Source organism: Sabethes cyaneus, chromosome 2 (assembly GCF_943734655.1).
Source record: "Sabethes cyaneus chromosome 2, idSabCyanKW18_F2, whole genome shotgun sequence".
NCBI classification, from domain to species: domain Eukaryota; kingdom Metazoa; phylum Arthropoda; class Insecta; order Diptera; family Culicidae; genus Sabethes; species Sabethes cyaneus.
This window is the reverse complement of record NC_071354.1, coordinates 190,056,724-190,073,570: the sequence shown is the minus strand read 5'-3', so window position 1 is coordinate 190,073,570 and position 16,847 is coordinate 190,056,724. Positions and strand designations below refer to the sequence as shown.

The following is a 16,847-nucleotide window of genomic DNA, read 5'->3' as shown; positions in this document are numbered from 1 at the left end:
TTTGCAGAACACATCTATGTGTTATATGGAAACTGAAGAAAAATAAATTTTTTATTGCACTTTTAGGGGAATTATAAATTTGAATTCCGCTGGGCGATAGAACTTTTAATTTTGAGAAACTCTTCTGAAGGTTCCATAAACCTAAAACCAAGTTTTCCCGCTCAAAGCTAAAGTGCACCAAAAACGGTTCTGGATCGTTTAGCTTTCGGTTGACCAATTAAGGGTTAAAATATAATTTTTATTAGTCTTCGATATTGCAAGGCCTTATATCTTGAACTTTGGAAAAAAAATTCGAAAAATTTTTCCCGATTTTGTCAGTTTCCCCATTTTATCAGCCCAAAATTCAACATGGGGCTGACAAAATCGGAACATTACTGTATCACACTTGAAAAAATTAACTTTTTATAGCAACTTCTGCTATATTCTATAACTATTCAAGCGGTATTAATTATAGCTACCAGTAAGGCTATTACAAATTTGGAACAAAGTTTATGTCCTGGTCTCGAAATATTGTTCAAGGGGGGGGGGGGGGGGAAGAAACCGAAAACAAAGGAGTAGAAACCAGTGTATTAATGCATATTTAATACAAAAATGTTGTACAGTACTTAAATTTTAGTTCAAACCGAACCAATCATTGAAATGTTTGGAGAGATAAACCGTTACGACTGCCTAGCAGTGAAAATGTTATTCCAATTTAATTCCAGTTTCGCACATTGCCATAATCCATACTAAAACTCCATTTTTAAAGCAGAAGAAGATACATAGTACAAAAGCAATATAACTTAACATGACTTGATTTGATGTTAATGTCACAACATGACAATAGTCCGAAAAGTTTCGAATAATTCAGTAACATCCTTTCTGCATGCAATCAATGCATGGTAAAATATTATATTTGTAAAGTAAAACTGTAAGCTTTATGTCCCCAACATCCAAAATTAGGGTTAGTTCTTGGACACTACGGAAAAAAACGACCAATTGGAGCCTCGAAAGCAGTGAAAGCTGATATTCCGGAGTGTCTAATTTGTTATACTTCTATTTTTACCGATGACAGAATAAAATAACCCTCCTGCAATTCGGAATATATCCGTCAAAAGCGGTACCAAATTTCACTAATATATTGTTTAGTTTATTGATGCCTCAATCTAATTCGGTTCTTTTAAAACAAGTTAAAATAAAATGGAATAAGATTTAAAGTAAATGGAGCCAAAAGTCTGATTTCAAACACATCCAATTTTCGGCTTTGGGACCGCCTGCGACTTGTAGCAGGAATCAAAAAAAGTTGGTGAAGGAGAGTTGATCGAGACTAAGCGGATAATTACTTTAACTTTGCACATATTGGGTAATTTAGAGACGTAACCTCGGTAAAGTGTAAAAAATCTGCTTATCACTAAAGAATGCAACATAATATATATTACACTTTATTTTTTTGCCCCTTCAAATTTCGAAAATCTTGGAAGGGGGGGGCGACATAAACTTTTTTTCAAATTTGTATAAGCCTTGTGCCTAAAATACTTGTAAAAATGATAAAGTTTTTGTTTGAAATCAGTTTATAAGGCAAATAAAGCATGTACAAGGAAAAATTACAAGAAAAATATTCTTCGTTTTTTCTGATAAATTTTCGAACTATTCGCATTTTCTGCGCAGTGGCATTGTCAATCATTTATCTGCTATCTTATTACAGCACTTTTCCATACGAGATGGTGCTTTGCATGTTCTAAACAAATCTAAACAAGCTTGTCAAGCGTCAAGCCCAATATTTTTCGATGCGACGAAAAGCTGGCCAGTTTGGTAAATTTGATGAATTATATTGGCAAACTACCCTTAAAAATGCTTGAATTTTACCGAGTTGTTTCACATTGTTTCATGATTCAGGTAAATAAATTGCCTCATCTTAAACGATGAAAAAGTGTTACCATTTGTCACTTTGCACCGGATATGTCCTTTAATCATTGTCTGCGTAATCGTTAAAAGCCTTCCTGAAGAAAAAGAAATAAAAACGAAAAATAATTTCTTTTTAACGCACGCAAAAAAACTAACCCTAATGCACTACACCTTCCCAAATAGACCGTACCTTCGTTTCCAGCCTGGTAATGGAACAACAATACCCGTTCCGATCAAACAGTGTTGATAGGAAAACAAGGATTTAGCTCTATTATTACCTCTGTCTGTTCGTGTTTGATTCGGGTAATTACGGTACAATGAGTTTCCCAAATGAATTGTTAGATAGACAACGGATTCATGATTTGTGTGTGCGTATGATTGGGGCAAAAACAGCCCATGCAAGGGTTCTTGCAGGATTTTCGGCTAGCAATGAGCAAAAAAAGAATACAAGAAAATAACGACGGCTGTGTTAAACTACTTGAACTCAACTTCAACTACACTTGAAGGAACCGGCCTGGTGGTAGCATATGTCCGATCGCAAACGGCAGGAGGTTCTACAGGAGGCGGAAAACAGCACATGTCGAAGCGGAGAAAAAGTGCGCCAACTAATTAGAATCTTGACGTGCACTCTATCAGTCAGCCTTCTAAAGGAATCTTTGGGCTCGTTAGCTTAAGAAGAGCAATCTGTGCGCGGGATTTATCCGCTCGGAAGAGTTCACTGGGAAGTTGTCGGCGTAATCGTACACCGCAGGTAATCCGAGATGCTTGCAATCGACGAAATCATCCGACAATTATCCGGGGAATCTTTGAGATCGCCACAAGCGTTGCTGGTATGTGCAGTTTGCTGCCTTGACCGGTACCGGTGATACTGTGCGGGAACCAGTGAAAGCTGGAACAACTCAAATTTCAATTATTTCTCGCTGACAGTCCTAAACAAACACGATCCTCGAGAGGTGTGAAGCGCCGCCGCCGCCGTCTCGGGCTGATCCCGTTTCATGGCATTCGACGTGACAGGGTTCGATTGATCCCTCTTTCAATGAGGATTTAATTTGTAAGTATTACGCCTTTATGTCAGCTATCCCTTCGGGATATGTGCGACCTTTGACACATTTGTCGGTTCGAATTTCACTGAGCATGCGACTCACCTCTCCTCACACCACCAACCAACCGATTCGATTATATGGGAGCGTGAGCGTCGAGCACATTGTGCGTTAGTCCCCTTTTCCATCAATCTTCGATTACAGCCCATTTATAGAGGTTATGTTTATAAATAAATGACTTAGGTTAGACCCTCTTTCGATGATAGCTTTCTTTTTTCCCAACTTGACTGTTTTTTGTTGTCATGATGCTTGAATCCAAAGAAGGAATGTTCTGAAGGGGAATCCGTCCGTCCGGAGGACGGTGAGAATTTGCAAACTGTTTCTGACGGGCGAAACGAAAACGAACGGATTCAGCTTCCTTTACGGGGCGGCTTGAGTGCTGTCGAATCGAGTTTGTATGGCTTTAATTGTTTGGTGATTTGTCTTCTGAATAGCGGTTGGATCAACGCATCTTTGCAACATAAATCATGCCTAATCCTTGGGATCAATAAATTCTGCTACCATTGAGTTACGTTTTCCCGTTCCAGTCTCCATGATTTAATATGAACATCTACCGGAGCGTGTAAACTGGCTCATAATTGTCAAATTATTCGTTAAATTAAACGCAATAAAGCTTGGCCGTACCTTGGTTCAACTTCGTACAGCTAGCTGCGACGGTACGGCGGCACCAAAGAAGCGGAACCTCGCCCCGGAGGCGACTGCTTTGAACTTCGTCAGTCCGTGACGGTGCGCGTTGCTCACTTTAAGCCCCGTCGCTGTCGTCGTCGTCGTCATCGTCCTCGACTGCTCTATTTACACTGGGTGGTGTGCACCATAGAGAATAAATTTCAATTTGATCCTTGTTGGTAAAACAAAAACAAACAGCATTGAGACGAAATAACTTTTTTGTGCCTGCTCCTAAACGAAGGGATTTTTCCGATGGCAGCCGTCTGTCGAGAAAAAATAGATATTCGAGATAATAGAATATTGGTCGGCCGCCGGATAAAACCTTTAAAGAATGTCTGTCTCGGTTGAAATGATTGACAGATTAGGGCTAGTTTGTTGCCAATGTAATCATTCAAATTGATGAATATCTTAACGTGTCTCAATTAAAAAATTTGCCTTAAAATTATAACAAACCAGATTTGGTTTAGAAAAATCTCAATTTTACAACTCAACAAAACTTTTAAACTTTTTCCTCCACATAATATACCTGTCCTTCCGGTAGCAAACACCACACGAAATTACTCTTCGCACCCTCGCATTGCGGCGGCGTTCCGCACGACCTATTCCTATCGCTTCCTTAATCGGGGGAAAGAATCAATCTGCAGCACACGACCAATAGATCAGCACAGCGCGGGCGGACGCCGTCCGGTGATGTGAGCAGACCGGGAATACTCCTCCCCGGGGTACGGGGAGGGAACAGATTTCGAATCATGCTTTCTATTAACTCCTAATAAAGTGCGTCTGCTGTTGGCTGTGTCTGTGTGGCACGCTAGACCCAGGCGGAAGGGGAGGCAATTCCAACCATCAGATAGGAAATTGTTCAAATTCCCAACGGGTTAATTAAAAACCGATTTACCACAGCCACACATTTGTCCCCTGCACTGCAAATTGAAACACGCGGTTACGGATTGGGCTGAGTATGGCAACACTGGCACCCCTTCGATTCTGACAAGCATCGTTTTGACAGTTCAAGGTTAATAACTCTTTCAAACGTGAACGCATGGAAAGGTAATGCAGAAACAAAGAATAAAATAACAACAACCGTAAAATCAAAACAGGAAACAGCAGATGGTTCTATTTCTTTTCTAGTGTAATTTAGTACCTCACTCGTTGTCGGGCCTCCGTCCGGTGTTGGCAACCGTTCTTGCTGCGAGCCTTGGCCCAATCGGCATAGGTGTGGTGCGCGCTGCGCTTCGGTCTGGGTGTAATTAGCAGCAATTTAAAATTACCATAAAACGTGTTCTTTTATCCACGTGTTCGCGCAAAAGTGTTTCAGCAACGCGTTCGCCAGAGGAAAAGTAGAAATCGATTAAAAAAGATGATAATTTAGAGCTTCTGGGCAGTGGCTGAGCTGCTGGGATAATCAATATAATTTCTGATATGATTTCCTTCGAAATACGAACGAGCCTACGTCTGATCGACTACGCTGTTGCTCGTGGGTCCAAATCTTGGGCCTGGGCGATGCGAAGATTAAAGAAAACCGCGCGCGTCCGCAACACGCGGAGATTTCGCGCAGATGGAGCCTTTCGTGCTGGCGATCCGACGCTGGTGGTTAGCATATGTGCGCTCTTTGCTCCCGACGATAGTGCGCTATTAATTTCATCGCTTTTGTTTTGCTTTAGACCTCCAATCAGTCGTCCATTCATACTTCATCGTCTGCCAGCCGTACAAACCACATAATATAGCTTACACTCGGCAGTCTGCGCTGCTGGCTGGAGGCCGATGATGCAAGCAACGGAACGGATGACGGGTTGCGCCTTTAAATCCCGGTCCTCCCCATATAGGAGGAAACTATTCACATTCGCATTCGCATTGTTGTGTGCCAGAGGAAGGCAAAACAATACGCTTCCCTTCAGCAGTCGTAAATGTCGTTAATTAGCGGTCTCCGCCGCAATGGAAGGCTTTTGTTGGCTGATTAAACAATTAGCTAGGTCATTTCTGTTCGGGGCAAGATTGCCCTCGAACGGGAAACGGCGATGCAACGACACCAGCCAAGACCCCAGCAGCTCAACGATGAACGACAGTTGGCAAAAATATCACCGGTAGAGTCAATGACGGATTGAACTGCGCCGTCAGAAGCGGCGTCAGTTGAACAATGTTTTGAAAGTTTTTCCTGCTTTGACATGCGATTTGAAGTAACAATGGGGTCCTGTCTGCAGGGTCCGCGTGTTCACTTGTCGGCAGTTTGGATACGAAACCACCTTTCAATTCTCTAGAAAAATCGTGCCGATGTTGAGGGGTTGGGCGTTGTATATAAATGTCTCCTAACCTCGATGAGATTACAAAAGATTGATTGAAGAATTGTGTAAAATGAATTAAATAATAAATTAACGATAATTAAACGTTTTAACGATTCTACAATGTTAATATAAAAATGGCATGTTTAGGTGGAAATAACAAACACTAGGCAGCAGATAAAATTAGGTTGGGGGGTTTACAATAGATTAAGGTCAAATACTTTTCCATCAGGCCTAGAGTTTGGTTTATCAGACTTTTTTTACGCAATATCATTCAGGAATATATATTTTATTGTTTTTGTTCGAGGTACGATACCAGCAATGCAAGGATTCCAATATTGGACAACTGACTTTTTAGACCATAGTATCTGAACGTTAACTTCTAGTCTAAGTCACTGCCCTACTAGCACGCTTGTTACAAAGTAGTTGTGGTAACCGAATTATGACTAATTTCAGTCGTAATCGGGTAGTTTCAACTAAATTAATCTAAAGTGTGCTACTTGGGACCTAACTCTTTTACAACTTCTGGCCGCTTCATGATTTCCAAATTAATAGTTAAAGCTGAAGATTTCTCAACTCTTTTTGCGATGAAAAAATAGAACGACGCACTTCTCTGCACTAAGAATCATTCTGTTGACTTCATACCATTCAGCTCAACGATGCAGACGGGGCTGGAGAACGTTTTGAAATCATGTATGTATGTACCAAGTAACAATTTGGGTTTTATTACGCTCTTATGATGGCATTTAAGACCAAAATCGGTCTTGAATGCTGCAATAAGAGTACAATAAAACTCACATTGCTGCTAGAGGTATGTAGGGTATAGCCACCATCACCTCAAGGGATTCCCATTGAATGAAAGTATAATATGAATATAAAGTATAATTGAATGAAAGTATAAACTGCAGAATCTAATATTTCTACCCAGCAACTTTCATGTTAATGCTGTTCGTGAAGGACCAAAAGGGGTTTGGGTAGATCTATAAGCAATGTCGTTTACATGATTCCACGGGAATATAAGACACTCCTTCCAGCATAGACCTCCGGTTTCTAGATACACAACTTCACTTCACTTCACTTCACTTGCGTGATGGTTTATGTGCTAGAAATGCGCGTCTAAATCCTCTCTGACCTTATATATGACTTGGGCTGGTACCACATCCCTCATCCAGTCATCGATTCATTCGATACCCTGATGCTCCCTCCCCTTGTCTATAATGATGGTTAATAAAATATGTGTTATATGAGTACAGTAATGTTCCTATTTTGTCAGCTCTCGATTTTGTCTTCCCCCGATTTTATCAGTTTTTTATCCCTATTTTGTCAGCCAATACATTTTGTTTAACTTTTGTGCTTTTAGACATGATTTATAAAACTTTTCAACCTGCTTGAAACTATTCCGAATCTCTGGGGAGACTTTTCAAATAAAATTATGCCTTCTTGCGAGTTCTTCGGGGTCAAAATTAGGGTATTTTTATAGTAAAAGTTATATAGTTCCTAAACAAGCAAAGATACAAGTGTACTATATTCAGCAATGTTGTGTATTTTTACTATTTGAATAACTTTGTAAAACAGGAAAAAGTCATACAACAACTTCAAAAATAGCTAAAATAGAAAAACAGAGTTTAACGATTTTTCATTTATGAGAAATAGGATTTTTCTATCTTTGCTGAAGAGATAAAAGGTTACTGTTTTCAGCAAAATTTCTTGTAATAATATGCTGTAAAACTGCATAATGCTGCATATGCTGTAAAACTGTAAATGTGTTATATTGAAACTGAAGAAAAATAATTTTTTTATTGCACTATTAGGGAGATTAATCAAAATTTAAATTCCTTTGGACGATAGAAATTTTAATTTTAAGAAACTCTTCCAAAGGTCCATAAACCTAAAACCAAGTTTTCCCGCTCAAAGCTAATGCGCAACAAAAAAGGTTCTGGACCAGTGTGCTGTGCGCGGTTCATTCAACCTTCGGTTGACCATTTCAGGGTTTAAATTTAATTTTTCGTAGAAGTCTTCGATATTGCAAAGTCTTAAGTCTGGAATTTTGAAAAAAATTTCGAAAAAAAATGTCCCGATTTTGTCAGTTTCCCCATTTTGTCAGCCCAAAATTCAACATAGGGTTGACAAAATCGGAACATTACTGTATACAATATATGAAGGTGACTAAATATAGCAACAATGATTTTACTATTCAGAAGAAATGAAGTATATATGGGCAAGAATAGAACAATCTCACCAGCAGCACGGTGTTCAAAATACCGTTATTAAAAATAAAATAGACCATTTAAACGGAAAATGCCAGTTGGTTTGAATTGCCATCCTACACCCCTGAACCAATTTTTAAAAAAATCGATCGACGAATTTTTGAGTTACGCCCTTTTGAAGCTTTATATGGCAGATTGCTCATATAAAGTAAATAAAAATCTTCAATGACACTTCCAAAAAGAACATAAATCACAGCCCGTATTGATTTTTTATGCAACATATGTCCATTGCCGACCATCTTATCGCTGTGGGAAATAGCTAGTATCGAACATGAATAAATACTTATCATGTGACACCTCAAATTACGCCAGCATTTCAAAACTAGATCACTGACAGTCAGATCAACTACCAAGCACCACATTGGTTATATCTGAACAAGTTCCGCGGACTTCCGGGAACACCCAGACAAGTGGCCAATTTCGTCCATGAACAAAATCCTATCGTGCGATACCTTAAATGACACTAGAACTCAATGACTAGATCAATGGAAGCCAAATCTGCTACCTAGGGTCAGGCTTGGTCATATCTGGACATATTTGGGGGACCCAGGGAACCCCTGGGAAGTCAATAACACAATCTGGCACATTTTTGATAATAAAGACATGTTCGGAATTGGCCATTGTGATTCTTGGTACTCAATTTGGCTGACTTGGATCTATTTTTAAAGTTTTAGTGTGGTTTTAGATGTCGTGTGATGAGTTTTTGTTCATGTTCGAAATTGGTCATTTCCAAACATGTCCAGATATGACCAAACCTAATCCTAAATAGCAAATTTGGCTTTTATTGATCTAGTGTGATTTAAGGTGCCGCACGAAAAGTTTTTGTTTATGGACAAAACTGGCCACTGGTCTGGGTGTTCCCGGAAGTCCCCGGAACTTGTCCATGTATAACCAACGTGACGCTAAGTAGTTGATCTGACAGTCAGTGATTCTGGCATAATTTGAGGTGTCGCATGATAAGTATTTGTTCATTTTCGATACTAGCTATTTCCCACAGCGATAACTTAATTCGGAACATTTCCGGTTAGTCCCAATACAGCATAAAACTCCTAAAATGGTCGGCAATGGGCATATATTGCCTAAAAATTCAATAGCGGCTGTGATTTACGTTCATTTTGGAAGTGTCATTGAAGAATTGTATTTACTTTATATGAGCAATCTGCCCTTTAAAACTTCAAAAGGGCGTAACTCAAAAATTCGTCGATCGATTTTTTTAAAAATTGGCTCAGAGGTGTAGGATGGCAATACAAACCAACTGACATTTTCCGTTTAAATGGCCTATTTTGTTTTTTAATAACGGTATTTTGAACACCGTGGCAGTCCTTCTAATGGACTAGAGTTGCATCATTTGAGATTCCATAAGGGCTCCCATTATTAATGTTCAACACGTTAATCGTAAACCATCAGCAAATAGTTGACTTTTCTCGGCGCTCAACGTAGTCTCAACATCTCCAGGATTATGTTCGCAGGAACCATTCCAAGCAACAATTTAAGTTTTATTACGTTCCTCTAGTGGGTTTCATGACCATAATCGCTAATTTTGTTGTCGTTGCGTTCTATAATACGGAATGCAAATTTAGGTACCATGCCATTGGGTTCGGGTAAAAAAGAGGAGTGTTATCTGGAAGGAGTGTCAAATATAGCCCCTAAATAGTGTTTCCTCGCAGATCAAAGATGATGACGAACGATAGCCGTGCTTGGTAATGCTTTATGAACATACTGGACTAGCTAAACGAGGAGGTGCGAACTCGAGTGTCTATTCCCCAGGTGAGGGGCGGCTCAGACAGCGTCTGTCTCGATTGATGGCAGATGGCGGAAGATGCTAGAAAGCTGGATCAACGAATCGCGCAACAATAGGGAGAAAAGGATAGATATATAAAGGGTTGTGGAAGAATATCCATGGTGTCGTTGACTCAACTGCGAGAGAGGTATTAGGTATGACACGTGGAAAACGTAGTTTGATGGTGAATGCCAAAACGTGACAGATGAGAGGTTTTGTATGCGCGCTTCGGCCACACGTCGTAACAGGAAAGGTATAACAACCCAAGTAACAATTTGGGTTTTATTACACTCTTATGATGGCATTTAAGACCAAAATTGGTCTTGAAGACCACCATAAGAGTACAATAAAACTAGCATTGTTGCTTGGGAAGGCTATAACAGGGGAAAAAGAACTTCTCGTCTAAAAAGCATGGGCATAAGGAGCACTTGGTCATCGGCGCAGAGAAGTGAATCCCCAGGAATAACCAATTTCGTAAAACCACTAATAAAACTATCAACTCAACTAGAACCTTCTGATGTCCGCTATAAAACTTCCTTCCGACGGACAGACCCACTCTTTCCAAGGTTTCTATAACCTCTTGAAGAGTCTTGCCATAAGATTAAGTAGGTTTATTACGCTCAGCTGAAAGCAACAATAAAACCGAATATGCTTTTTGCTGCTTGACGGCCAGCGAAAAAAAATGGATTTTAGATATTTTTACTTAACGTTTAAACGTGAAAACCAAATATATTCTTGCTTTTAATATATACGTTATTATTTTCCATGCAAAAATCTACGATAAAAGAAAAAAACGAAAGAAAATTGTGTTGGCCGATTTTCGGAAATTCCATTGTTCGAATTTCCATTTGGCCCATTTATTTATTAAATCGTCATCAACAGACTATAGTCCCAATGATGGATAAGTAGCTTAATCTAATAACAATCACAGTCAAGAAATTACAATTACAAACACTAACAATTTTCTTAGTCGTCATTTGTGGGGAAAAAGCATAGAAAAGTTACGACGGATCGTTTCACGTGACAAATTAAAATCAAATGCGAATGCAACCCGATTGAAAACTCGCCGTATATCAGTCAATGAGCTTTTTCGTTCGTAGTTGGTGCGTTGAAAAGGTACCCTCAGCATTGAGTTGTTCCGCAGTGCCCTGGGCCGCACGTTTAGATCAATCGCCCCAAGAATGGCAGGACTATCAAATCTTCCCTGCAACGTGCGACAGCAAACAGAGCTCTTGCGATGTTTCTCTGTAGTGTCTCCAAGTGTATTAATCGTCATCGACTTTCATAATTCGGCAACTGGAACGGATTTCGCCATGGTAGACGACGGAGAGCAAAGCGTAAGAAGCGGCGTTGAACTGATTCAATCCTTTGCATCCCGTTTTGGTAATATGGATGCCAGACAACGGAACCGTACTCAAGAGTCGAACGGACGAGTGCACAGTATAATGCCTTGAGGCAGTGATACGTCAGTGAAGCTCTTAGCGATACGGAAGACGAATCCTAATGTTCTGGATGCCTTGTTCACAATGTAAGAAATATGCCGTTTGAACGATAGCTGGCAATCTAAAATAACGCCGAGATCCTTTACCTGGTTGACACGTTGGATTTCTGTATCGCGTAGCTTATAGTTAAAAATGACAGGTTGTCTGATACGACCAAAGAAATAATGGAACACTTCTCAGGATTGACGAGCATGCAGTTCAGATTGCACCAATTCGTAAACGAGCTCTTGTTGAAGACAAATTGCATCGTCCTTGGAACGTATCTTAACGTACATCTTCAAATCGTTGGCAAAGGAAAAACGAGGACCTCCGAGTACATAGTTGACATCATTGAAGTACAATAGGAAGATTAACGGTCCTGAATTACTACCTCGTGGGATTCCAGATGAGGATCCGCATTTGATTGAAAACCCGTACCTACGAGGTACGAAATGAACCAACGCAACATACTGCCGCTGATACCGAGTCTTTCCGATTTAGCAATCGCAATAGCATGATTGATTTTGTCAAACGCCGCAGACAAATCAGTATAGATGACATCCGTTTGAGTACGATCCGCTAGAATTTCGGTAACATATGTTGTGAGACAAAGGAGGTTCGTAGTGGTTGATCTACCTGCGATGAATTCATCCATGTTGGTCGTCATTCAAGTAATGTTTACAGTGCGACAGCAGCGGAGCCATGACTACAAGTACAAGCTCAAATAACTTGGAAAAGTCCTCGATAGTTGTTGACATCTTTCTGATCCCCTTTTTTGTACACAGGGAACATTTGGACGGATTTCCATGCAAGCGGAAATACCTACGCCGAACTGGAGAGGGCTGTTAAACGTGCTTGTAGGCGGGACAAGAGAGCCTGGACTAACTCCCTAGCCGAACAAGGAGAAACCGCCGCCGCCAATGGTGATATCCGTTTGTTGTACGATATTTCTCGCCGCCTTAGTGGTGCCAGGATGAATACAAAGATGCCGCTAAAGGACAGAGCTGGTCAGCTATTGACTGACCGTACAGAACAGCTTAAGCGATGGACTGAACATTTTGAACAACTCTTCCGAGTTTCAAATGTCAGAGACCAACAAAACCAGCAGCGTACGACGCCTACAGTTCGTCGAATAAATCGCGTGAACTCGGAGGCGCCATCGCTGGATGAAATTGTAGCAGCCATCAAGAGTATGAAATCCAATAGAGCGCCAGGGATAGATCGTATTTCAGCCGAAATGCTCAAAGCTGACCCATCTTTGTCAGCCCAGATGATGCATCAGCTTTTCAGCAATATTTGGGAAACCGCAACTTTTCCGGTGGACTGGATGCAGGGCATATTGGTCAAAGTCCCTAAGAAAGGAGACCTAACGGAATGCGGTAACTGGCGTGGCATCACGTTGCTCTGTATTACTCTCAAAGTACTCTGTAAGGTAATCCTCAACCGGATCCAGGAGAAGATCGACGCTACTCTCCGGCGGCAGCAAGCTGGATTCCGTGCTGGTCGATCATGTGTAGACCATATCACAACGCTCCGCATTATATTGGAGCAGATCAACGAATTCCAGGACTCTCTTCTGCTGGTGTTCGTTGACTTCGAAAAGGCGTTCGACCGACTCAATCACGAAAACATCTGGGGCGCACTTAGGCGTAGAGGAGTTCCAGATAAGCTAGTCCATCTCATCGAGGCTCAGTACGAGGCGTTCTCGTGCAAGGTTTTGCACGACGGCGTCTTGTCCGACCCCATAAGGGTTACTACTGGCGTGAGACAGGGCTGCATTTTATCACCGCTTCTGTTTCTCATCGTTATGGATGAGATATTAGTTGGAGCAATTGACAGTAGACCAAATCGAGGATTGCCTTGGAATCCTCTAACGATGGAGCAGCTAAATGACCTCGACCTAGCCGACGACATTGTCTTGCTCGCACAACGCCGAAACGATATGCAGAGCAAGTTAGACGACCTCTCCGAGAGCTCCCAGGCAGCAGGTCTCACAGTCAATGTAGCGAAAACTAAGTCTATGGTAGTGAACACTGACAATTCCACCAACTTCACAGTAGCGGGACAACAAGTTGAGCAGGTAGCCGTCTTTCAATATCTTGGTAGCCAAACAACGCCCGATGGTGGTACCAAGACTGATATAGCCACACGGATCAGGAAGGCCAGGGGTGCCTTTGCAGGTCTGCGAAACATTTGGCGCTCAAACCAGATCACTCTACGTACGAAAACCCGAATCTTTAATTCAAACGTTAAATCCGTACTGCTGTATGCCTGCGAAACGTGGTGCAACGCAAAAACTGCAGGTATTCATTAACCGGTGCCTGCGATATATTATTCGTGCCTGGTGGCCTGATAATTGGATATCCAATGAGGAACTCCATCGTCGGTGTCATCAACGGCCGATAGCCACAAAAATTCGTGAGCGTAGGTGGAAGTGGATCGGACACACCTTGAGGAAAGGAGCGAACGAGGTTTGCAGAGCAGCACTCGACTGGAATCCACAAGGACAGCGTAGAAGAGGCAGACCCAGAGGCTCATGGAGACGGAGCTTAGCCAACGACATCCGGGCTGTAGACGAGAACCTGTCCTGGCGACAGGTAAAAGCCATGGCGGGTAACCGTCAGCAGTGGAGATCTCTGATTTCATCCCTTTGTTCTGCCGGACCGGCGGACATGGACACATAAGTAAGTAAGTAAGATGCCTCACTTGCTTAACTAGTGGCGACGGAGCGAGCGAAGCCACTGGAGCAACATCCTGTGCGCTGGTGAAGCAGAGATCCAGACAGCGAATGTTCTCGTTGGTCACGTGACTGATCTGTCGCAAAATGGCAGAACTGTAGCAGTCTAAAAGCCGTAATGCTGCACTGCGCACAGTGGAATGATCGGGATCCGGATGGAGAAAACCATTACTGGATGGTTGCCATAAAAGTCCTGGTAGGTTGTAATCACCGATAATAATGAACTCGTCGGTTGCTGTTGCCAAATTGATCACTGACATTACCGAGCGGGAGTGAACGTCGATCAGACCTTCGTTTCGTACTCGATCGGGGGGAATGTAAATTCCACACAGGAACAATCTGCAGTTAGTTGGATTAACTAAAAATTGGAGTATCAAGTACCGGAATTTCTGTTTCGTGCTAGAAGCATTAACTCAACTGGCACACTAATTTTTCGAGTTTTTCAGGTTGTAGAGCCCACAGACAATTGATTTCATCAAAAAAATTTAATCGTATTCTGCAATTTTTTTTTGTCTCTGATTTTTTAAGCCAATTTCCAACGAACCAATTTATATTCGAAAGAACGGAAGTCAGAAATCTCATAGAATTTATAACTTTTATCGTCAAGTTAGGCTTTTCCAAAAACCATATCAAGTTGTATTCAAAAAATCGCTACATGATTGATTTTTGGCACTTATTTACCCATCAATGCACACCAATTAACTACCGGAATACGGACGGTTCAATAATAAACCGCAATTCCCCGTCAATTAGCGCTGTTTGGAATCATGTACTCATAAAAACTGTCTCTTCCAACTAGAACAGACGATCGGCAGTTTGCCGACGGCACTGATTGCCTCCAACTGGCTGACAATTAGTGCTACGTACAACGTTACATATATCACACCCAGCCTAACGAGAACGTAATCCGTCATCCAAAATGAAAGCAAAACCGGAATGAGACAGAGACAGGCGAACGGATGGACGGATGGAGAGAACGTGTCGCAGCTTGTCCGCTCATTAGTAGCACCTTAATTGCTCGCCTAATGCAATAATTAATCTAATAATTTGTCACAATTAGTCGGCCGCCGACTAGAAACGGTTTCGCTGAGAAAAATCGATTTACCGCATAAATTCCCGGCATCAACATCACAACAAGATGGTGGCCGGGCGGTTCTTAAGTCTCCACCACACCCCAGAGCTGTTCGCTAACCAAACATCACAGCCAAAGCAACGTTGTCGTCGTCGTCGTCGTCGTCGTCGTCGTCGTCAGCAAGAAACCTTGACAGAAGATTAAACGTGAATGGAACATGCTGTGCGGTGCTTATTTTCCCTTTCAGACTGCAATCAAAACATTTATTATGAATGTCGTTTTCCTCTGGCTGCTGGATCCCAAAAGGGAGGGGGCGGAATCTGGCATAATGGAGAAAAGGAGCAGATCGTAGAAACCTCCGTAGCCAGCAGCAGCAGCGCACCGTACCGTTTTTCGGCAAGTAAAGTCGAAGTTGGATTTTGGAAAGTTTCTCCTTCCCGTGCGCGTTTATTTGTGTCCCTTAACGAACGTAGATTGGCTGGTTGCTTGCCGACGGGATTCGATTGAGAAGAGAAGAATGGTTGGGCTCCCTCCTCCCACCCGAAAGCACTGTAAGGTGAGGTGAAGGCGGTCGTCGTCGGTAGGTTTTGCTCGGTGGCTGGACGTGACAGTTTTGTTGAAAAGAAAATTGGCTTGACAGCCGAACGGTTTTCGAAGAGGCGAATGTCTCCAGGGTTTCGGAAAAGTAGCAGCCATTTAACATTTGACAGGCCAAAGGCGGTTGCAAACCGACGACGTGATGGCGGGCACATTGTTTATATAATTGTGAAAGTTTCATCTAGTTGTTGTTGTTTGCTTGATTCTTGCGACGGCTTTTTTAAAATTGAAGCAAATGTTCAATTTCTTAAGTTCTGTTCTGTAACGCAAAAATAGAGAAAACCGAATTGCAACATTAACGCTTGTGTATCCGATTCACTCGAAACTATTTCAGCAGTTCAGTTGTCTGGTATCGAAACATCAAAATGGAAAAATCAATTTTGTCGTGGGAAAAACCTGTCACTCGTCCGGTCTCATTCCGGACGGGGCCACAGCGATTGCTTCCATTATGGTCGCAAAAAATCGCCATTTATTGCTTTGTTTCAATCTAAACCCACGGTTCCCGACAGTTTCGTTCGCTCTTCACTCAAACATCCGACAGCAGCCGGCTCCGGCTGGTGGTTTCAACCGGCCAGTCCCATCTTCTGCACGGGCACGGACAGTTCGGCCACTACAGCACTCACGCATAGCGCCTGTGATCTCTTTCCGCACGCATACGATGAAGAAAATAATAAAATTGAACGAAATTGCAACGACTCTACAGTGCCAGAGTGTCCTGCAACCAGACCAGCAGGGGTATGAGTGCAATGAATGATCCACCGATATGACAGGATTCTGTAATGAATTTTCGGGCCCAAACGGTTTGGAGTCCTGTGCATAGAATCACTTGTCCTCCATTTTTTCTCTGTTTTGTCAAACTGGGTACAGTCGATGGCAACGGAGGACTTTTCCTGTCGTTATACGCCTGACGCAATAAACATCAACCAGTCGAGAAAAACCGTCCAGGGAAATATTTTTTTTTAACCGTCGGTCTTCTGTGATACACAG

At 41.9% G+C, this 16,847-nt stretch overlaps 1 protein-coding gene across 1 annotated transcript in view; it reads left to right on the top strand.

Moving 5' to 3' along the window:
* Nucleotides 1–16,847, top strand: part of LOC128734978 (retinal homeobox protein Rx) — a 108,974-nt gene that overhangs the window by 77,167 nt on the left and 14,960 nt on the right. The gene's annotated exons all lie outside the window — the stretch shown is intronic.